At 40.5% G+C, this 23658-nt stretch overlaps 1 protein-coding gene across 9 annotated transcripts in view; it reads left to right on the top strand.

Moving 5' to 3' along the window:
* ST6GALNAC3 (ST6 N-acetylgalactosaminide alpha-2,6-sialyltransferase 3) overlaps positions 1–23658 on the top strand; it is a 518301-nt gene that overhangs the window by 269231 nt on the left and 225412 nt on the right. The gene's annotated exons all lie outside the window — the stretch shown is intronic.

Raw genomic sequence — 23658 nt, 5'->3', positions numbered from 1 at the left:
CCTGAGCCTGGGTCCTCTTTTCTTCCCTGTATCTTATTCCTCCATGATCTGATCCGATTCCATTGCTGAAAATCCTCTTATATAAATTTATGCCTCCAGCCTGGGTGACTACCATGAGTTTCTAACTTAAGTAACCCATTGCCTGCTTGACACTTCCATGTGGTTGTGTAAGAGTCATCCCAATTCTGTACATGTTCAAAATAGAGTTTTCTCTTCACACTTAGGCTTTATTTCTCCTCATCCCTGTAAGTGACAATGACATCTATTCAGTTTCTCAAGCCAAAAACCTAAGAGGCATCCTAAGAATTAACCGCCTGCCTTCCTCCACATGCCGTCCTTCAGCAGTGGTATCTCCAAACCTGTCCGCTTCTCTCGAATTTCCCTGTTACTCTCTAATGCAAGACACGACTGACTTTCACCCAGACTGGTCTCCTGTCTCCACTCTCCTCCTCCAGCCTCCACCACACCCACCCATCCTCCAGAGCTGCCAAAAGGACTTTTTAAAAATATAGATCAGACTACTTGGCTCCCCTCCTGAAAATCTCTATTAGCCTTTAATCGCAGTTGGAATAAATGCCAAGCTCCTTATTGTGGGCAGTAAGGAACCTTGCCCACATCCTCCCTCCAGCCACACTGGCCTCCCTCTGATCCCAGAATGCGCCTCCCAGGTTTCTGCCATGGAACTGCTTGCTGTTTCTTCTACCTCGCTACTCTTCAGTCTCCGGTCTTCATGGAGTTGGTCACTGGTTTCTGAAAAATCTCAACTCACTTGTCACTTCCTCAGTGAGGCCTTCCTTTCTGGCACCATAATTCAAAGTGGCCTTTCTCCAATAGCTATGAGGTTATCATGTCCAGTTTTACTCTGTTTTGTTTTTGTTTTTGTTTTGAGCCAGATTGAGTATTGCAGAAATTTGGCCACAGTTCCAGCGGGGTGGCCCCATCTGATTTGAGCTGGGGTTTCCTGCCCAGGGGCAGGTGAGGTAGTAAAGAGTAGAAGGAGAGAGGGCTTCCAGGTGTAGGCTTCAGCGCTGTTGCGTTGATGCTGGAGGCCAGACGGCAGGTGAGGCCTGTCCCTTCAGGCTCTGCATTCAGGCCTTCACCATACCTTCATCCATTGCCATGGAAAAACCCTTAAGCCAAGCAATTGCAAAGAGTGGCAACAAAGAATCATGTTGTAATAAATTTCTCACCTCCAAAGGCCCCAGTAGGATCACCCAGGAGCTGCACTTTGCCTTCCTTGTTGTGGGCTTGTACCCACTTGCCAGTCACAGTGACACTGACACTCAGACAAAGACTTGGACCCCTTTGGACTTCACAGCCTCTGCTACTCCACAAACCCAAGCAAGTGGGTGTGGCCCTGCCAGGTTCATTTTCCCTTTATGCAGCACCCACACCAGAAGGCATCTCCCATCTTGATGGTGGTGGTGGCTGCAAAGGCACTGCTGAAACTACTCTATCCTTCTCTTTCTTCCAGTAGCCATCCTGCTTCTGCTGCTGTCACTGCCACAGACTCATAGTAGCTGCCGCTGGGATTAGCATCCTGTCCCTGCCTGGTCACCTTTGCCACCTCCCTGGGCCTCCCTTGCCTGGCCCTGAGGCTTTGACTAGCCTACCTTCCCTGTGGGCCATCCCTTGTCCTCTACAGGGGTGTTAGAGTTGATCTTTTTTTTTTTCTAAAGATTTTATTTATTTATTCATGGAAGACACAGAGAGAGACAGAAAGACAGAGACACAGGCAGAGGGAGAAGCAGGCTCCCTATAAGGAGCCTGACGTGGGACTCGATCCTGGGTCTCCAGGATCACATCCTGGGCTGAAGGCAGCGCTAAACGCTGAGCCACCCAGGTTGCCCCTAGAATTGATCTTATTTTGGGATATGGCTCTTTCTTTCTTGTTGCTGCTCCACTGCTATCTTGTTCTCCATTTACAGTGCATCCTCAATAGCGAGAGCCATAGCATGTCCTACGTTAGGTATTTGAGTGCATATCTTACATAATAGACTTTTGACTGAATTCTCGTAGATCTAAATGATGACTCTTAAATCATTAAATGCTATGAGTATGCTGTATTCAGAACTTTTTGTTGATTGGTTGGTTGGTTGGTTGGTTTTAAAATCAAATCCGCCTTTATGTTTTGAAAATGTTATGAGGGGGACCTGAGTGGCTCAGTTGGTTAAGCACCTGAACCCTGGTTTCAGCTCAGGTCATGATCTCATGGCGGTGAGATCAGCCCTGCATGGGATTCGGTGTGGAGTCTGCTTTTGATTCTGTCTCCCGCCCCCTCTGTACCCCCCCCACCCCAGCACACGTGCTTTCTCTCCTCTAAAATAAATAAATAATTTAAAAAAGAGAAAATGTTATGGAATATGATAAGGTATGTGCCTATGCAAATGAATATATAGGGAAGCAGTTCCTGTTTTATCCTTTCAAATGACTAGTTATGCTTTGCCACTATCGCTCAAGAAAGTCTATGAATATTGGTTTGGGGAATGTAACCAGTACTGAGAATTTTACACTTATCTGTATTTGGCTATCAAATTGGTTATCTACCCCTTGCATTCTGCTGTTTTTCTTTTCTATTATGGCCCCTTAAAACAAAACAAAGAAAAACAAAACAAAACTGTTTTGATAAGCTCTTACTGAGATAGGAAGGGAACTTTTAAAAGGAAGAAAATACTGAATGTTTTGAAATAATTTTTGGATACTTAGGTAGACTATATTGATTAAACAGAATTTAAGGAATATCTATGAATTCAGTTTAATTTAATATACTTAGCATCTCATCAGAGTGATTAGAACTGCTTACACTTTGGTTGTTTCCTAAATAATCAAATGGATTCTTTTTTTTTTTTTTTAACTCAAAATGAATTGGATTGATATAAAATCTCCCCCTATTAATTCTTGCATTAGAGATGAATACTGCCAGGATTTCTTTTAAAAAAAAAAATGACCCATGAGCTTATTGCCAAGCATCTTAGAACAGTGATAGTTTTTTTTAAAAGAAATCTTGTATTTATTTTCTCTAGTTGGAGAATAATATACATTGCAAAGAAATAAAATAGAAATTATATGTATTCCAAAGAAAATTTCCATTTTAGTATATTTTCTTTCGGTCCTTTTTCTGATATATAATCTTTCTCTCTTCCACTTTGAGATATGCATTGTGATTTCCCTTTGTGATAAAGAGGATAAATCTGCTGGCTCATTTCCCTTTATAGACTGCCACCTTCTCCACAAACCAAGAAAAAGCGGATTCCGGATTTCGCTTGGTTTGCAGCAATTTATGCTGGAAGAATTATAAAATGTAGAATCTGTAATCCTGAATTTGGCCAACTCTGTATCAGAAAAAATAACTTCCACCACAGCCAGACAGGAACTTTACGTATCACTCAGAGAGCCAATGCTTTTGATACATATTTTATGATCACAGCTGAGGCTTTTCCAAGCTCAGAGTGCCATATCATTCATTCACTCTTTAAAACTACAAGATTATTTTTGGCTCTTTGTGTTGGCACGTAAGACTTCCCATTACTGATCTGCATGAACCATTTATCAAGTCAAGGGTTTAATCTATCAAAGTCAGAATTCCTTTGTTCTGCTTCTCTCTGTCTCGCCTTCCCATATGGTACTATCTTGTATGTGTATACTGTTGGCTTAAAGAAGGTTATTTGAATGCGAGGATTTATCATATTTCTCTGCTTTTTCAAAATAATATATTACAGAGTAAAGTGATGTTTTATAGGGAATTATAATTATACTGTTAATCAGTTTTTAGAACATTAATCTCCAAACCTGTTCCTTCACTAGTATTCCTGATTCTGTCCTTGCCAGTAACCCCTACTTTTCCTGCTTATTCAGCCTGAAAATCTGAATTATCTTTGATCCCTTTCTCTCCTCTTTCCTAAGCATTTACAGAATTGTCGAATCCTTTAGATTCTATCTCCTGGATATGTCTTGAGTCTACCCTTCATCACCTTTGTTTACTGGACTCTTGATGCTGTCTATTGTCTTCTAAGAAGCATGACAGTTTGTTCAGGGTGCTTTTGTTGGGATCCAGATATAAAGACCAAAATAAAGTAGTTCAATCAGTAACACTGAGTGCCTGGTTTGTGCCAAACCCTGTTTGTACTCCAGAGATCCAGAAGTGAACAATAGAGTAAGGGGATTTTTGGCCTCATGGAGCTTACATTCTAGTAGGGGAATGGAGGAGAGTGACCCCCAAAATTTAATAAATAAATAAATAAATAAATAAATAAATAAATAAATAACAGAAGTAAGATAACCTGAGTATGTTGGATGTTGTTAAGTGCTATGAAGAAGAAGTAAAGCAACGATGGGACATAGGGAGAGCTGAGATGGACAGGGAAGGTATAGGTAGATATAGAGCAGGTCATGGAGATGATAATGAAAAGTAATTAAAACTTGAGCAGTATCATGAACAAAAGGAATACCGAAAAAGGGATCCTAATTCTATAAACTATAATTGAATCTCCTGGTAGTGTTGCCAAATCATAGCGATAATCTACGCCTGAGCATAATGCAATGAGAGCTATTATAAGAGCCATGAAGCTCTTCTCTCTCTCTCTCTCTCTCTCTCTGAGCATCCCTGTCCCAGGTCAGTACTTTTGGTGAAATCTTATGGAGATCTAAATATAATTGTATGGAAGGAAGGAAGGAAGGAAGGAAGGAAGGAAGGAAGGAAGGCAGGCAATAGGGCAATATGGAAAGAAGGGAGGAAGAAAGGAAGGGAAGAAAAAAAAGAAGGGAGGAATTGTGCACAGGGTACCCAAGATGGCACTTCCAGGAGCCAGAATGAGACATAAATGGGGGGAACTCCGGGTGCTTAGCAGCTGAGCATCTGCCTTCAGTTCAGGGCATGATCCTGGAAAACCAGAATCGAATCCCACATCAGGCTCCCTATGGGAGGCCTGCTTCTCCCTCTGCCTGTGTCTCCGCTTCTCTCTCTTTGTGTCTCATGAATATACAAAAATCTTAAAATTTTTAGAAAAGAGATATAAATGGGAATAGTGAATAATATTTAGCAAATTCTTACTGCCAATAGGAAAAAAGTCTAAAATCTTTAGTGTAATATTCACGGCCCTCCACCATCTAGTCTTCCAACATTTTTCCTTCACACTCCCAACACCAGCCTTCTGATTTCTTTTCTTGCTGCCTTTATTTTATTTTATTTTGTTACTTTATTTCTAGCTGGAAGATTTTTCTCTACAACCTCTTTGATGCCTACATTCTATCCACTCTACTGGACTCAGCTCAGATGTGTCCTTCTCCAGAAAAACTTAATGGAAATAATCACCTCCTCTTCTGAATGTTAATAATAAACTCCATTTTGGTGCTCTGGTATTTACTTATGTCTCAGTGTCACTCCACATTTTTGTTAAAGCTCTTTGAGAGTAAGCTTCTGGGGAGAAGGACAGTTCCAAGAGATAAAACATGAGATGAACTAGGGTCCAGATTATAGTTTAGTAAACCATGTTAAGACATGTTAGGCTTTATCCTGGGGGCGGTACAGAGCCATTAGATCATTTGAAAAGGAAATGATAGGATCTCATATTTTGTAAGTGTTTTGGTTTGAGTTGCATCCCCCCTTTCCTACGCTGAAATCCTAACCCCAATACTTTAGAATGACACCTTATTTGGAAATAGGATCTTTGTAATTAGTTAAGACAAGATAATCCTGATGTAGGATGAGTCCCTACTTTAGTATGACTTGTGTCCTTATTCTAAAATATGCCGTGTAAAGAGAAAAACATGCTCACAGAATGTCATGTGAAAATTGGAGTTGTGTTGTCATGGCCAAGGAGCTCTCAGAAGTTAGGGGAGAGGCTTGGAGCAGATCCTCTGCTAGTATCTGCAGAGGGAGCTGGGCTTGATAACCACCCTGAGATCGACATGAAGATCTGAGACTCCCAGCCTCCAGCACTGTAAGACAGGACATTTCTGGTGTGTAAGCCCCTCGGTGTGTGGTGCTTTGTTATAGCAGACTGAGCAAATTCACGTAGTAAGGCCCAGCCTGGCTGCAGTGTGGAGAACGGTTCAGAAATGCCCAAAACTGGATCCCGGGAGATGATTTAGGGCTATTATAACAAGAGAGGATAGTGACTTTGGGAAAGATGAGTGAGCTAAACTGAGAGTAGAATCAGCTACTGATGGGTGAATGGTTAGACTTGGAGAGGTGAGAGGAGGAGGAGGATAGGCCTGAGCAATGATAGAGGATTTCAAGTCCCATTCATTGGCTGGTGATTCCCAAATACACATCTTTAGCTGGAACTTCCCTTTTCAATCTTCCAGATTCTCATATCCAAATGCCACATTGGCTCCTCTCGGATTTTCCACGCCTACTTTGATGAATGTCTAAATAAATGAATGAATGAATTCCTATTAATAAGAGTTGCCAAAAAAATAAATAAATAAGAGTTGCCATGTTGATGAAAGAGAAGACGTGCTTTCATTTTACCTAAGAAAGAAGCGTTAGTTAACGAGAATTCCCCACAATGGAATGCACATGGGAGGTAGATTTTTTTTCTCATATCATTAAGCAGAGTCTAAATGACCATAAGTCTATGGCTCTCATCTAATTTTTCCTCTCCTTTGCATTCCTACTGCACCCCCCCCTTTTTTATAGCTCTTAAATTCTAATTTTATAAAGGTCTAGCTATCTTCCTCATTTTGTGGTAAGATCTCTAGAGCAAACACTATGCTTTCTTCATCCGGCCGGTACCTGGAGCCTAACACTAAGCTATATAACTTAATGAGTAGTGCTCTGTTGAGAATGAACAGCTTTGAGCCCCGATTTCAAATATTCTCTACTCCAGCTATTTCTTTCAATAGTTTAGTAATAAATATACCTGTCTGTTTCCTTGCTTAATAACAAAAATACAAAACGTGGAGGTGAAATATTTCTGGTGGCTAATCAATGTTCCTGTTATCAATTATCCATGCTAGATTATATTACGCATTAATTTCATTGCATGCTCCATGGTATACGGTATGTGTATTGTGCAAAGGCATAATTGCTTGTGTTCATACATAATAAGTAGGTTGGGGAATTGGTCTGATGGTATATCTTGGTTATTAATAGTGATTGTCAAGTGTACATTTCAAGTTTAGAACCTCATTGGCCTTCTGGGAATCGGCATCTCAATTTCAAGGAAAATTTAAGCCTTTCCTTTCATGTACTCCTGTTCATTTAATCCTGTCAAAATAGAAGATTTTGTGTCTAAAAAAAAAAAGAGCTAGAGGCTAATTAAAGGGCTCATGGCAAGGGTTTCATGGCCCTCTGATTTCTCTGCAAATGAGCAATGAATTAAATGTAAATGAGTCAGAAACATGACTTACTTTTTAAAAAAAAATTATGGTAAAAATATATAACGTAAAGTTTACTATTTTAACCATTTTTAAGTGTGCAGTTCAGTAGTATTAAGTACATTCATATTATTGTGCAACAGATCTCCAGGACTTTTGCATCTTGCAAAACTGAAACTCTATACTTACTGAACAACTCCCCAAGCTCCTTCTCCTCAGCTCCTGGATGTCACCATTCTGCCTTCCAAATCTATGAGTTTGACTACATTAGATACCTCATATAGGTGAAATCCTAGAGAATTGGCTTTTTGTAACTTTTTGACTTAACATAGTGTTCTCAACATTCATCCACATTGTAGCATATGACAGGATTTTCTTCCTTGTTAAGATGGAATAATACCCCACTGTATGTATAGACCACATTTTGTTTATCCATTCACCTGTCAGTGGACACTTAGGTGCTTCCACTTCTTGGCTCTTGTGATTTTTTTTTTAAACTAAATGTATTTGAAAATATAGGGGATCCCTGGGTGGCTCTGTGGTTTAGTGCCTGCCTTCGGCCCCCGGCATGATCCTGGAGTCCCAGGATTGAGTCCCACATCGGGTTCCCTGCAGGGAGCCTGCTTCTCCCTCTGCTGTGTCTCTGCCTCTCTCTCTCTCTCCCCATGTCTCTTGTGAATAAATAAATTAAATCTTTAAAATATATATATATATATATAAAGTTCTTAGATCAGATCTATTTTTAATTTCTCCCTATAAAGTGAAGGAAGAGTATTTTAACATGCTAAAAAGTTCTCAAACCTCTTTGTTACTCAAGCCTTCTTATTGTAGGTTGTTATTCTCTGACAATAATGGCACCAAATATTTCTTTAGGCAGAATGATATTGTAAAACTCAGCATGAGGAACAATTTAAAACTCTAAAAACAGATATTGGATGTTTGGGCAGTTAGGTGGATACATGATGGAAATGAGTGACTTTGGGCTTTCTGAAGGATCAAGGACACTTTGGACAGAATTATTAAGACAAACTCATCTTTTTACAAAACTCTTTGAAAATTAGATTCCTTTCCATACTTACTGAAGTTGAAGCTATTATTTTTGCTTTAACACTATAGTGAATAGACTTTTTGGCGATACCTTAAATAATTCCAGCACCTAAGAGCAAGAGCCCCAGAGGTCTGTGCTAGTAAAAATCAATGTGTCACCCACATAATTAAGATCTTTTCAAGAAAGAATTCACAAGAGCTTTGAGTAGTATGTATATAAAAATAGGTCGTAGAATTTTTTTTAATTTTTTTTATTATTTATTTATTTATGACAGTCACACAGAGAGAGAGAGAGAGAGGCAGAGACACAGGCAGAAGGAGAAGCAGGCTCCATGCACTGGGAGCCCGATGTGGGATTCGATCCCGGGTCTCCAGGATCGCACCCTGGGCCAAAGGCAGGCGCCAAACCGCTGCGCCACCCAGGGATCCCTGGTCATAGAATTCTTTTTAAAATAATGACAAGCATAGTCTTCCCATTCTTCAACATTCTGCTCATTGATAAACTAACAGAGCCATTTATGCTGTCTTTAATTTTCCTAAAGATCAGGTTCATTAGTCTAATTCGTGGTTATCATTCTTGTGTCAATGGCACAGATGTACATATCTATAAATCTCATCTTTTACTTTTCCTCTCTTCTTTACTCTCTCCCTCAAGTCTTTATATTATCCATAATCCCTGACAAAACATATGTGTTAGGTGTGAAATTAGAGAACTGCTAGCATCAGAAAAAGCTATTGCTTTACTACCTCAGACTGAGTCCCTCCCTTCTCACATTGAAAGGTTTCCTTATTTTCAGAACTAATGTCTTAAATTCTTTTTCTTGAAGCTCACTCTTAATCCATTTCAGAATTCCTTTCCCCATGCCACGTTTTCCCTTTAAATCAATCTGTGCATGAAATTAGTTTTTAACCCAGCTTAATTGTGTCCACCTTTTTTTGGCTTTCAAAGCAGGCCAGAAATGTGTGAATTCAAGTTCATGATCTTTTAAAAACCTAATCTGATTGACCCCTCCAAAATTCTTTTTCCTTTGATGTTTAACTTAGCTTTTTTTTTTTTTTTAAAGATTTTATTTTATTTATTCATGAGAGACACAGAGAGAGAGGCATAGACACAGGCAGAGGGAGAAGCAGGCTCCATGCAGGGAGCCCAACACGGGACTCGATCCCGGGACCCCAGGATCACGCCCTGGGCTGAAGGCAGGTGGTAAACCACTGAGCCACCCAGGCGTCCCTAATTTAGCTTCTAAAATGAAGTGTCGGTTAAGTATATTTTTGGACATTTGAGAGTAGGTCCTCAGTGCAAAAAAATGTGCAGTTCTAGTTGATTCATGCATTTATTGAAACATCATCTATGAGGTTTTTTTCCCCATGGATGATCTACTTACCAAAACAGTTAAGTGATAAGAATAAGGATAAATATAAGGATACAGAGTTGCGAAATGACTGCCGTGCGCCATCATCTTTGTCCCATTTCGGAAACCTTATTCGGTTGAGAAGGTTTCGGTCTTTGCCTGTTTGGCTTGATTTCTTCTACATAGTCATGGGTATGAAATGACAAAACAGAAAGCTCCCATCCAGCAAGGATCACCTGGGTGTCAAAATTTGAAGTCAATCAGATTGATTGATGGCTTTTCTTCTGGAAGGAAGCCCCTTCCCATCTCCCTGGTCTGGCAGAAAATACAAGTCTTGAAAACAGAAAACGATAGTGGAGAAATAGGACCATGGCGAGGCATAAGATTTGGAAGCCAGAACTCTGCAGGGAAGATTAGAATAAACAAACTCCACAGAAATGCAGCTGGTTAAATCTTTTATGGAGGAGAGATTGAGAAGCCTTTCCAGTAGGTGGTGACAGTTCTGGTGTAAGGACGTGACCGTTCCAGGCGGTCAGACAGGGTAGGCCTCTGACTCAGAGAGTCAGGGGCCTGCCTAATCTGGACCAAGAAACTGAACGAGACACAAACTACACGAGAAAAGAGAAGGTTCTCTGAGTGACAGCTGGCTGATTCCTCAGTGTGAAGAAAATAGAGGTTGATACGAGAAACACTGGGCTCATTTCTCCTGTAATTATGCTTGTTAACGGAAGAGTGAATAATGCGTATAAATTTTCATCCTGTGGTATTGATTCCATCATTGTTAAAATTCCCAAATTTTCCTTTTTGTTTCTACATTAAGTAAATCCATGCTGAAGACCCACAGATATTTCAGGCACTGACCTAAAATGGTGAAACGGACAGGGCTTTGCCTTCGCGGATATGACAGGGATGGGGCAGGTGGCAGGAAAGAAAGGGTAACTGGACGGTACGCACAGTGCATTATGGGAACAGGATGGGGGATATTTATCTGAAGCTTTGTGGGCAAAGAAATGAATAAAACTAAGGACAAAGGATAGTTGGATTACGGAAGGGGTGGGGAGGAGTTTCCAAGAGAGGCATGTACTGAATTTTGAACAGGGCAAAAGTTCAGTAAAGCTTTTGTTAGTAAAAAAAAAAAAAAAAAACAAAAAAACAAAAAAAACAAAAAAACAAAAAACCAAAGTAAAGGTCCTGTCCTTTGCTTATACATTGTAGATAGCTCTCTGAGCCGGATGCCAAGAACTGACAGCGTGTCCACACGGGGAATGCCTTCCGCCTTCCACATGTCACCTTAAGAGGGCTTGCCATGCAACTGGTCAGATAATGTGTTGATTCTTCTTCTTGCTGGAAATTCGGGGCCATAATCTAGAAAGTTCTTGGTCTCAGCAGCATGCAATGGGTTAGTTGCCTTCCCGGTAACTTGGATAAAAATATCTCTTGTAAAAAGGTTCCATGAAGCCCAAATGTAAAAACATGCCACAAAGGCAGCCTTCATGGTGCCACAGGGGCTATTGCTGTGAATTTGACTTGGAAGGTGCACAGGGGAGTGTGCCTGTTGTCGACCCATTCCATTCCCACCTGCACCACTGGCCCATCCCAAACTAGGATAATACTGGGGGAAGTTCCCCCGGAGAATGCTGACCCCTTTGCCAGGTGCCCTCTCCGATCTAGTCCACGGCTCAGCAATTTTTTTTTTTTTCCATAAAGGCCCAGATAGGAACTATCTTAAGCTATGCAGACCAGAAGTGAAATAGTGCCATTGCAGCCTGATGCCAGCTACAGGCGAATGCAAACAAATGGTCATGGCTGTGTTCCAGCAAAACTCGATTTGCAAAAAAGCAGGCCATACTTTGCTGACCCCTGCTTACAGAAGTTCCCTAAGGCAAGCATCGGGACCCTTGCACCTACTGTTGCCTTGGCTTGGAATGCTCCTCCTCCTTGTCTCTGCCTGGCTAGGACTTAGTCATTCTTCAGCTCTCAGCACGGAGGTCACTCCTCAGGGAAGAAGCCCTCACCAGTGCCCCAAATTCAGGTTGTGTGCCCCTCACATGCCCCCACAGCATTGACTGGTTTCTAGCTGCCTGGGGACGTGTGTCTCTCACCACTCCGGAGGGCAGGTCGTGCAAGGGCAGAAACCTGCTGGCTTGGTCTTACCATCACGTTCCCCACCACCTAACACGCAGGGCCTGGGACAGAGGAGGGGCTCCTTAAGTATCTGTTTAATGCTCAGTGAATGAAAAGATTTATCCTTTCCCTGACTTTTTAGGATGGTAAGCTTAGCAGGGAAAATTTATTTATGACTTTATGGTTTATGAGCCGTATTGCCCTCACCGTATTGTAACAAAGCCAAAGTTTCACCATTACCTGGTTCCAGGAGCATTCAGAAGGCTGCGATAATCCATGGTTTTCGCCCTTCCTTAGCTACGTGCCATCTGAGACCACAACCACTGAAGGGTTTGTTCCTAGCCCCCCGCCTCCTACTGCTCTGCTGACGTGGAGGACGGTGTCCCTCTGTCCCCATCGGCGTCTTACACTCTTTTCAGAGACAGACCCAGCACCGTGCTGTCTCCAGTGTTATACAGAATTTTTAGTAAAATATCTCCTTCCTTTTTAATACGGCTCATTATCTCCCCAGAACTAAATAGGTCTCTTTGATTTATGAGACTAGTCTGGAGTCAGATCCGTTGTGATCAGAATAACTCTTCCCTCCACTAAGACCAGGGCCTTGTTCCTGGGTCCAAACTGTGGGGCTCAGCATTTGGGAAGAATTATTTCCCAGGAAGCCCCTCTGTCCCTTACAGGCACGCGCTTCGAGAGGCCTGCCTCCCAATCTGTCAACGTGCCTAGACATCACTTTGAATCCCAGCCAGAGAAAGCTGGGACCGTGGCCACAGAAGAATCTCTCTCTCTCTCTCTCTCTCTCTTTTTCCCCCTCTTCTCCTTGCAGGAAGAACAACTAATAACAAATACTTACATGGAGCTCACCATGCACCAGGCATTTACTATCTGTAAGCTATTTATAGATAGTAACTTATTGAACCTTTCTGGCAACTTTATTGCAGTATCTTTATTTTAGCAAAGGAAAAACAGTAGTGCAGAGGAAGGAACCACCTTGCCCAAAGTCACAGGGAGAGCAACGGTGAAGCCGGGAAATGAACTTGGACAATCTGATTCTGAGTGGTTGCATTAAACCATTTCACTGAGGCTGGGACCACTGACCTCCCCGCCCCGCCCCTGTAGCATGTCTAGCCTCCCTTCTATCCACTTCTCTCTTAGAATTTCAGATAATAGGAGTGAAGTGGGGAAGGAAACAAGTGAGAGCACGTGGCCTACAGCGGAGGCTGAGACTGGAGTGAAATGTCCAGAAGCCACTTTAGACATTAACCAATATTATCTCTCCAACAGGCAGACAATTCCCAATCCAGGATCTTGTGAGCCTTGAAAATCATGATGGAAATGAAAATGCCCTTGAATGGCTATGAGGCTTTCTCTTTTCAAAGAGCTAGCTTGGAACACTGAAAAGATGTTCTTATTTGCCGTTTTTCACTGAGTCTGAAGTAGAGTTTTGGCCATAAGGTATTTTCCCTAAAATTGAAATCAATTTGTGAAATGATGTAGAGATTGTAATGCCTGTTGCTATTTTTCTGGTGACAGTGCATCAGAGACCCAGCGTGAGAAATGTGGTCGCCTTTTTGGACTAGGTGCCCATTCATCTCTAGAATGGTGACACATGCAATGATTCTCACCATACCATGTTGCAAATAAAGATTAGTAAATTGGGAATAATAAACCTAATGAACTCCTTTGTGATACAGGAACTGGCCGCTGTGGGCCTGAAGATATGAAATCCCAAATGCTTTGCGAAAACTGTCTTTATCCTACACTTGATTAAATTAGCATAAGCACACAACTTATCCACTTTTCAAGGTAAAAATCTTCCTTCTCCTATTTCCATCTTCAATGGTCAATTTTCACTTGAAAAGATCATTCTTTTTATGGGAGTATCCCCAGATTAAAACATGCTTTTTCTGACCCAAAGAAACTATTTCTTCATAAAGTCATAGGCATTAATTTTTTTTTTTTACAAGGTTACCAAAAGTGACTTGTTCAGGGGCACCTGAAGTCAATATAGCTATAAATTGAGAAATCAGATTCTCTGTCCTCTATTTTTCTAAAATTATTGTGGATGAGATGAGCATTACTTTTTTGGCTCCAGAAACTGATTTATATAGAGAAAAGACAGTTCTGGGCCAGGTTTTTTCCCCTTATTGATAATGTCAGTATTTAAACTGTGTAATGACTTCATTCACCCAGGCATCTATCCATCCATCCATCCATCCCTCATCCGTCCATCCATCCATCCATCAATACAATTTAAAATTTCAATCACCCTGACCTATTTTATTTCCCTTCTCTGTTTTATTTTTCTTCATTATACTTGGAATCATCTACTGTTCTACAGAGCTTACTTATTTTGTTTATTGTCTCTCCCATACTTTAGAATGTAAATTCTTGTCAGTCAGAAAGGCTAGCCAACTCTGTTCATAGCATATCCCCAGAACTTAGAATAGTACCTGACAATAAGTGGTAATAAATGTGAGGACTGTTGAGTGAATTTTTATTAGACAAATATTTATTTAGCATCTACTGCTCTTCAAAGTACTGGACTGGCAGCCAAAAAGGATCTAAGATGAAACAGATATGGATCTCACTCTCAAGGAGACTCCAGGCTAATAAAGTCATTACTAAAACATGTCCCTTAAAACAGCATCATACAGGGAAAATTACTTGTTTCCATATGAGAAATGAATCAGAAGTACTATTTATACTTCTCCCTGAGAGAAAGGCTTCCCTGAAGAAGTGACATCTGAAAGAGAAATTGAACAAGGGAAAGGATTTGGAAATGGGGAGTTGGAGTGGAAAGGCATTCCAGAAAAAAAAAAAAAAAAGTGATAGCTGGAATTAAGAAGTAAATTAAGAAGTAGAGGTGGGAAATACAAGATCTATGGGAGGCAGAAAGGCAAGTGGTTCAGGTCAGAGGAAACTTGGAGACCAGACAGGGAGTACTCCTTGGAGCATCTATCTGGGAAGAGTGATTGGACCAAATTCCAGAGAATTTTTGACGTCTCTTGCTGGCAGTGGTTAAGTTCCAGATTCTCTTTCTCTGATATCTGAACCCTTCCATGTTCCCTACATTATAACTTCTTAGAGACAATATGTTGAGCTCTATGTTTTGGGTTTCAAATCTGCAACTTGGCCAACTTCGTTTCTAGAGCCTGGAAGGAATCTTGCGTGAAATGCAGATTTGGTCTTTGCTCTGCACTTTGTAGGTCAACAAGCGCAGTTACTTGACAGTAATCACAGGGCTTCACAAGGATGTTGTTCTTGAAAAAATTATCTACTGTATTAGCCACAAACAAGCCTTCGCCACTGAGCATCTCCACCGTCCCTTCCTGCTTTTCAGTGGGGAGCTATGGATTGTCTGCTGTTCCCAGAGATTTCTGGGAAGCTGATCTGGAGCATAGATTTCCACCTTCACCAGTGTTTCAGCCCTAGGGCGGTATAATAACAGATAGTATTTTCTACTCCTAGTATCATTTAGGGAGGACACAAAAAAGTGTTTTTATCTTGGCATGTGAGCCTGTCGAGTGTGTCCTCGTTTCATAAGTGTACTTTGGCACCAGGAAGCAGAGACAGCAGCTTTCAAGTGATAGGAGAAGCAGGCTGATTAAGAGCTCTGCATGGGCAGACGGTGGTAAAGCTGCTTGCATAGTCCTTGTCTAACAGTTGGGGGTTTTAATGGAAAATTTTCCAGTTTTGGATCTTTTGGTAGAATTTATAATTCCCCTGCCCCTGATTCCTTTTCCTGGAAGTCCCTTCTCTCTCAGTTACCGTCACCACTGTCTTACCTTCCCCGGTACTCAGCGTTGAAACTTCAGTGCCATTGGGGAAAGACAGGTAATAGCATGATTCATTTTAAATAAATTTAAGTAATTTATCTTAAAAAATTACAAAAAATAATAATATGAATTTATTTACATTAGCACCCAAGGACAGAGCTAATTTCTATGACACGGATATTTGTTCTTTCCATTCATTTCCATTATTGTTGCCTTCTATCCCTTGAATCAATTATGGAATGAGAATAGCAGCAAATGTTAATCCATGAGTTGGTGATCTGAGTGTTGCCAATTCTCACACTGTGCCGAATGTCGCAAAGCTGTCTCTTCACAAGGCGATCAAAGTCATTTTCCCAGTGACTTCCCTGATCGTACCAGCCAGACACACTCCTTGTCTCTGCTACCTTTCTACAACAATAAAAAATTGTAATAGGAGTGACACCATACTTGTTTTGTGCCACGCTTGTGGCTCTAATGACTATGACTTTGAAGTGTTATTGTTCTGTTGAACGAGCTCAGTTTTGTGGTTGGCCCAATGTGGGTTCAAATGAGGACTCCATTACCTACTTGATAGCCTAGGGCATGTCATTTGAACTGCTTGGCCTGCTTGCCCCCCTATAAGATGGAGGTAATAATAACAAATACCTTTCTGGGTTGTTGTGGGGAATAAATAATATATGTAGGGCGCATAGCATAAGACCTAGTAAGTTGGTGCCAGTGGAAGCTATTATCATTGTTGTTTTATTTTTTTTTTTAATTTTTAAAAAGATTTATTTATTTATTTATTTATTTATTTATTTATTTATTTGAGAGATGGAGATGGAAGGAGAGGGAGAGGAGAATCCCCAAGCAGACTCTCCACTGAGCATGGAGCCCAATGAAGGGTTCAATCTCACAACCCTGAGGTCATGACCTACGCTGATATCAAGAGTCGGACGCTTAACTGGCTGAGCCACCCAGGTGCCCCTGTTGTTTTATTGTAGTAAAATGAAAAATTCTGCAGGACAGAAGTTGCATCTTCTACACCCTTGAAGTATAGTGTTTTTGATAAGCAGATGTGTGTGGGGTGGGGGTAACGTGTGAGCATTGAAAAATGGAGGCTTTCCTTGCCTTCTCCCATCATGTTAGTAGATTTTCTTTAGTATCCTGCCTCTGGTAATGAGGAAAGGAAGAAGGCAATTTGCACATTTATGTTTCACGAAAATCATTTTTCATCTCTGGGCCATGGGTATCTCTTTGCAATGATGCAATCTGCGATAGCTCAACATTTGCTTTGTTTTCCAAAATCGAGCCAAGAGAAACAAATGTAAGTTTGACGTGCGAAGAGCTCTTACAAGAAAGAGGGTCCTATAAGTGTTTCCTTCCCCCCCACCGCCCCCCTGCAAAAGCATTCTAGAACCTGAAAATGCATTTCCCCACCCAGCATTCTTTTCTCCTGGTGCCTGGCAAAGATTACATTAAGACATGAGGACACACTCCAGGGTGCCGGCGCCTGCATTTGGGGGGGCCTCAGCTGAATGTCTGTCTTTCTCCTGTGATTCAGTAGCCTGTGGTTTGACTACCGCTAGTTAGAGGGAAGGAAAGCTCACACATTTTGCAGCGAGCCAAGGTAACAGAGAACTCTTTTGTCAAGGTAATAATAACACTTAGCACTTATATAGGGCTTTTTATCTTCAAAGGGCTTTCCAAACATTAGCTAATTAAGAAATCTGTGCAATGTGCAGCAGCTGTTGAAAAAATAAATGTGATGCTTGGGTGTATTAAAAAAGGGAGCAGAAACATGAGGACATCCTATATCAAGCAGCTGGGGTGCTCTGTCTAAATTGTTTGCTTCACCTGGTGGAATAGATCAGACGTTAAAATAGTCCTGCCGTGCAGAGTAATAATCATGGTTAGGGAGAGGGCGGAGCTGGCACGTGATGGAATATTGCAAGGGCTACAGAATATTTGCCTGAAGAGGGAAAGCCAAGGAAAAGCTTCATCACCTAACTTTTATTAAACTTTCATAATCACAGGCAACGCAACACTAATGAAACAGACATCTGACGCGTAGACACAGATGATCTAAGAAAAACCATTGGCAAGAACAGGCATTCATTCAAGTTTACTCAACGGAGGTAGAGAGAGCACGTACTAGACGTTAGAGACATACGTTTTAAAATTACCTGGAATAATTTAAGAACGATGATACGTCTCACGGAATGTCATTTATGTATAGCACCTTGATTTTACATCAGTGCTGCGACACACGCACACACACACACACACACATTCGGTTCCCTCAGCACTTTTTTTTGTCCTTGTTGACTCACTGGCAGAAATAAGCTAACACACCAGTGTATGAGCTGGGCTATGACCGGTTGTGGAGACAAAATAACCCAAAGTGCTTTTGTTGTTGTTGTCGTGGCTTTCTGCAACAGGCACTGGGAAGTGGCCAGCTTTTCTTTTCCTCTTTGTTTTTTTAATAGCAAAATTCACGAATTTATACCTGCCAGTCTGTCTAACGTGCCTCTTTGGGAGTTCACAAATTGCACAGAGGTGAGGGGAGGTGGTTCATGAAGAAAAAAGGGGGAGGGAGCATACAATGTCAAAATATAAGTGTCTGCTCCCCGTTATTGTAAACACCACACTATTTATACATGTTTATACACCCTCAAGGCATATTAGAACACCACACTTCCATTGTACTTGAGGAGGAAGGGTAATTGTAGTTTTGATTGAGCTGCTTGTCAAACTGGGGTTGTAAGAAGAGTTATTTCATTCGTTCAAGGAGGACGAGTCATGGCAGACATGGCGGGGAGGTAAATAAGAAGAGATTGTTGTAGGTAATTGAGAGAGAACTAAGAGGGAACATCCTCATAAAGTGCAGGAAAATATCTTTGGGAAACTATGAATAAGGTTCAACCTTGCTAAGGTAAACTTAGAAGCCTAAAAATAGAGTAAAATAACAATGAGAAGCTGAGTGATGCAAAGCCAGGGACATGGTCATGGAGATAAATAAGCCTCTGGTCAGCATCTCCTAAGTTCAGAGCACAGTACCCTGTGAAGTGACTGGAGGATCTAGGCCTGGTTCCCAGAAATCCAGGACCAAGAGTTGTTTTTTGAGGGTGTATGTATGGGATCATGGTTGGATATGGTCAGAAAAGAATCAAATCAGTGATCACTGGCCCGCCCTGGAGCATTGTCTATAATAGACACTATTTGGAAGTAAACTACATGTCTGTTATTTGTTGGATTATGTTTCTCTGTGAAGAAAGGATTGATTAAGTAGATCAGGATTCATTCATGGGTTGAAATACCGTGAAACTCTTAAAACAAGGAGCTTGAGGCACCTGGGTGGCCTTTGGCTTAGGTCGTGATCCCAGGGTCCTGGGATCGAGTCCCACATCAGGCTCACTGCATGGAGCCTGCTTCTCCCTCTGCCTGTGTCTCTGCCTCTCTGTCTCTCATGAAAAAATAAAATCTTTAAAAAAAATAAAATAAAAAATAAAACAAGGAGCTCTATCACTGCTAAAACTCAAAGATAAATTTATGAACAGACTCTTAACTATAGAGAACACTGAAGATTACTAGAGGAGAGATTGGCAGGGGATTGGTGGTATGGGGACTGATAAGTGAGGGAGATTAAGGAGTGACTTCTTGTGATGAGCACTGGGTGATGAATGGAAGTTGTTGAATCATGATATTGTAACCTGAAACTGATAATACACTGTTAACTCATTGGAATTTAAATAAGAATTTAAAAAGAAAAGATAAATTGACAAAGCTATGTTGGGGGAAAGCATGTATGGTGTTAAAATTTGTGTAAAAACTATAAACCCATATGTATGTATGTATGCACTCACCTGCATTTCTATGTGGAGAGACTATAGATTATCTCTGGCAGGACACGTAAGAAAAGAGCCACGATGGTTATTCCTGGAGAAGAGAGTGGAGGGATGCCGAGACAGAAGATGAGACTTCCTTCTCAATGTATATTTCCTTCTGAATTTTTTAAAATTTTTATTTGAGATAGTTGTAGATTCATATTAGTTGTAAGAAATAATACAGATAGGCTCTGTATACCCTTCACCCAGTTTCCTTCAGTGGTAACATCTTGCAAAACTATAGATTAATATCACAACCAGAAAGTTGAAATTGATATAAACACTGAACTTACTCAGATTTCACTGGTTTTACATGCAATTGTGTGTGTGCGTGTTTAGTTTTATGCAGTTTTATCATATGTGTACCTTTAGATATAGAACAATTCCACCATAAAGATCTCATGCTACTGTTTTATAACCATACCCACCCCCCCCTTTCTCTCCTTCCTTACCCTTGGCAACCACTAATCTGTTCTCTGTATCTATCATTTTGTCATTTTAAGAATGTTGCATAAATGGAATCAAGTAACCTTTTGATATTGCCTTTTTAAATTCAGTATAATTTCCTTGAGATTCATCTAAGTTGTTGCACGCATCTATTCTTATAGACAGCATATTGTTGGATTGTTGTTTTTATCCACTCTGAAGAGATCTCTGACTTCTAATTGGTGTTTTTAGACCATTTATATGCAAGGAAATTATTGGTATGTTAGAGATTAAGTCTGCCATATTATTGTTTCCTGTTTGTTTATTCCATTTCCCATCTCTATGTTTCTCTTTTCTTATCTTCCTGAGAATTACTTGAACATTTTTTTAGGATTCTATATTTATTTGTTAACAGTGTCTCTAAAGTATATCACTTTTTATAGTATTTTTAGTGGTTGCTCTGGGTATTATAATATGTGTATACAAATTAGTCAAATCTACTAGCATTGTATTCTTCTTCTTATTTTATTTTATTTTTTTTTTTTTTTTTACCTTTTGGGTTACTTTTATTACCTATAAGTTCATTTAAAAAAAAAAAACAAGTAAAACTAGGAAATCAAAATGTCCTCCCCCAATCACACTCACTCAAAACAATGAAACAAGAACTTCCCTGTGTATGGTCATCAGACTGTAGATAGGAAAAATGAATATCAAAGCACTTCAGAAGAAATAGCCCAAAGAAATCTTGAAGAGGAAGAAAGCACTAAATCAAATGTTTCCAGGGCATGCTTCAGAAATTGAAAATTGGGAGCTTGTCCAGGACCTCTGAAGTATAGAGTAGAGAAAGCCACACTGTTGAGTATCCAGGTCTTGGGTTTTTATAAACCTGCCACTCACACATACCACCTGGGGGAACTCATTCCATTGCTTAAACTCTCTAAGTCCCAACTATAGAGAAAGTCAATAATGGAACTAAGTTCATAGAATTTTTGTGAGAATTTGCTGAAAGATTATATATAAAGTTCTTAGTGTTGTGTCTCGCACATGGCAAAAACTCAAACAAATACTTGCTCTTAGATAACTGAACTTTCTCCTGAGTGCCTACCTGGGCCCAGGGGTTGCCGAGGTACGATGTCATGGTGGCATTCCTCAAGGTGAGAAGATAATGTCCCTTTGCCATGCCCCTTTGTTGGTACTACTCACTCCTTTGCCTGCATGGATGGCACCATCTTGCTATTTTTTCTGATTTTACATATAACCATGTTTAGAGTAAAAAAGAGCTTATTCCAGGCCTTTTGGCTTATTTCCCTACCCTTGGACTCATGGTCTTAGTATTTGGTGGTAGTTGAATATAAAAAATGAGGAGCAAAAATAAATAAATATATAAATAAATACAGATTCAGAGGTTCTTACCTTTGGAGGATGAGAGAGGAAGACGTCAGAAGTGGTAGCATTGTCCCTAGCAATAAGAGACATGATCAGTCTTTTCTAGCTTTAATGCTTCCTTGTTGACAGATCTTTGGATAGAAATGCAAAGGCTGCATAATGTTTACGTATTTTATATAGGACCCAGAATATGACACTTACAGTTGCTTTTTTTCGTGCTTTCTGTAGTACAAAAAAATCATCCAGGTCTGTTGGATGGCACTTCACACAATCAGAATGGTCATTTAGACTCCTCTAACCATGCAGAGAGCACTTCCTTGGAATGGTCTTTCATTTTATTTCTTTCATTCCTCACTTAATACATAACTTTCATGGTGCAAAGACCTGGCTCTATTTTCAGAGCAGCAGAAAGATTATCATCAGACCTAAGAATATTTTCCTCTCCTTGTCCCTCTTCCCTGATCCTTTGTCTAAAAAAATTAAAATTCACTTTGACTGTGCATATATTTTCTTTCAGGGCTCATTTTCCGTGCATTTTGCCAATATTCCTAACCCCATCTCACCCTTCACCAGACCCTGCTAAATCTCCCACCACAAGTTATATTCCCAAATTAGAAGTTTGGCCCCTTCTCCCATTCTACTGAGCAAACTGCAAAGAGATTAAGACTAAGGGCAGTTTAGAGTCAACAAGAGCTCAAAAAACTTGCAGCTGGTGGTGCCATCTGTGCCTGTCAAAATGTGGCCAAGTAGCTTTCCATGGTGGAGAAGGACAGAGAATCTGATAATGGCTGCGGTTTGAGGTTACTGAGACGTGAGTCTGCCCTAGAGGAAGATTAGGAGAGCCAGTAGGCAGCTTGTGCTCTTTGTAATATGTGGCTCATCTCCCAGAAAAACAGGCTTCTTCTGGGAAAGGGTCAAATTTGACATCTGAGACCTTAGAGTGGCCTCCTGCGTGTGTCCTTTCTTTCCTAGCTCATCTTCAGAATTCATTGTGTGCCAGGTGGCCAACATGGCATAAGGGAGCAGTAGAGTCATGAAAGGGAATTAGAAAAACTCACAGAACTTACAAAAACTTCTCCATCACAGGCTTTTGGTGATGCAGAAACAGGAAGATGGTAGAGAGTAGCAGCTGGGGAGCAAGGGGGAGGATTCCTGCTGGCTGCATCCCCGGCTCTGCTTTTTTGGGGAGAATCTGAGTATTAGAAGAAGCAGAGAGATAAGAAAAAACTATGGCAGGTAGGCCACATCAATCTGTGTTAAGAAAAATGAATGAGAGGAAATGAGGGGCAAGGAGTATGTCAAATTAGCCACATGGGCTGAGGTGAGGGAGAGACTTCCAAGAGAAGAGGAGAAGGGAAGAAAGAGACTTCCAGGAAGTGTTCTTAAATGGGCAAGAAACGAACAGCTACTTCACAAAAAAAGGATCATGAAATGGATAATAAATAAGTGAAAGAATGCTCAACAACATCACTAATCAGTGTAATGCAAATTAGGACCACAAGGAGATAAAACTATTGCCAGAATGGCTAAACCAAAAATGATGACAAAACCAAGTGTTGGCAAGGATAGGCAGGAATTGGACCTCTGTTATGCTGCTGATGTGAGTGCAATTAGTACAGCCTCCATGGCCAACTGTTTATTACTGTCTATTAAAATTAAACATATGTATATCCTATAACCTGGCAATTCTACTTGTAGGTATATACTCAAATAAAATGAATATATGTGAGCACTGAACATCATGCCCATAGGTATTTATAGCAGCTTTATTCGTAATAGCCACATGTGGAAATTAATAAAAATGTCCATCGATATAGAATGGATAAACAAATCATCTGTTTATATCATGGAGCACTATATAGCACTGAAAAAGAATGCGATGTGGCAAGTCCCACAAAATGATAACAAAATATATCAGATGTTAAAAGCTACATACTGAAAAAAAAAGCTACATACTGTGTGATTTCATTTATATGAAGTTCAAAAGCAGACCAGGTTAGGGTATTTGTGTGTGTGTGTGTGTGTGTGTGTGTGTGTGTGTGTATAAAGAAGGCAGTATTGGGAAAGGCTGTGAGGGGTTCTCTGTAATATTCTATCTCATGGACTTTGAGGGATGGTTACATACTCATGGTCAATTTGAATTAATCCATCAAGCTGTAAATTTATTATTTCTACCTTTTTAAATTGTATACTTCAATTTAAAGGCTTATTAAAAAAAGGGAGGAGAATTGGATTATGAATTATATGTCTATCATATATTTTTGATAAACCAAAGTATGATTGGAATTGTTTTAAAATTGTTGTGTTTGGGATCCCTGGGTGGCTCGGTGGTTTAGCGCCTGCCTTTGGCCCAGGGCTTGA

This window comes from Vulpes vulpes, chromosome 3, assembly GCF_048418805.1.
Source record: "Vulpes vulpes isolate BD-2025 chromosome 3, VulVul3, whole genome shotgun sequence".
NCBI classification, from domain to species: Eukaryota; Metazoa; Chordata; class Mammalia; order Carnivora; family Canidae; genus Vulpes; species Vulpes vulpes.
This window is presented reverse-complemented; position numbering and strand designations above follow the sequence as displayed.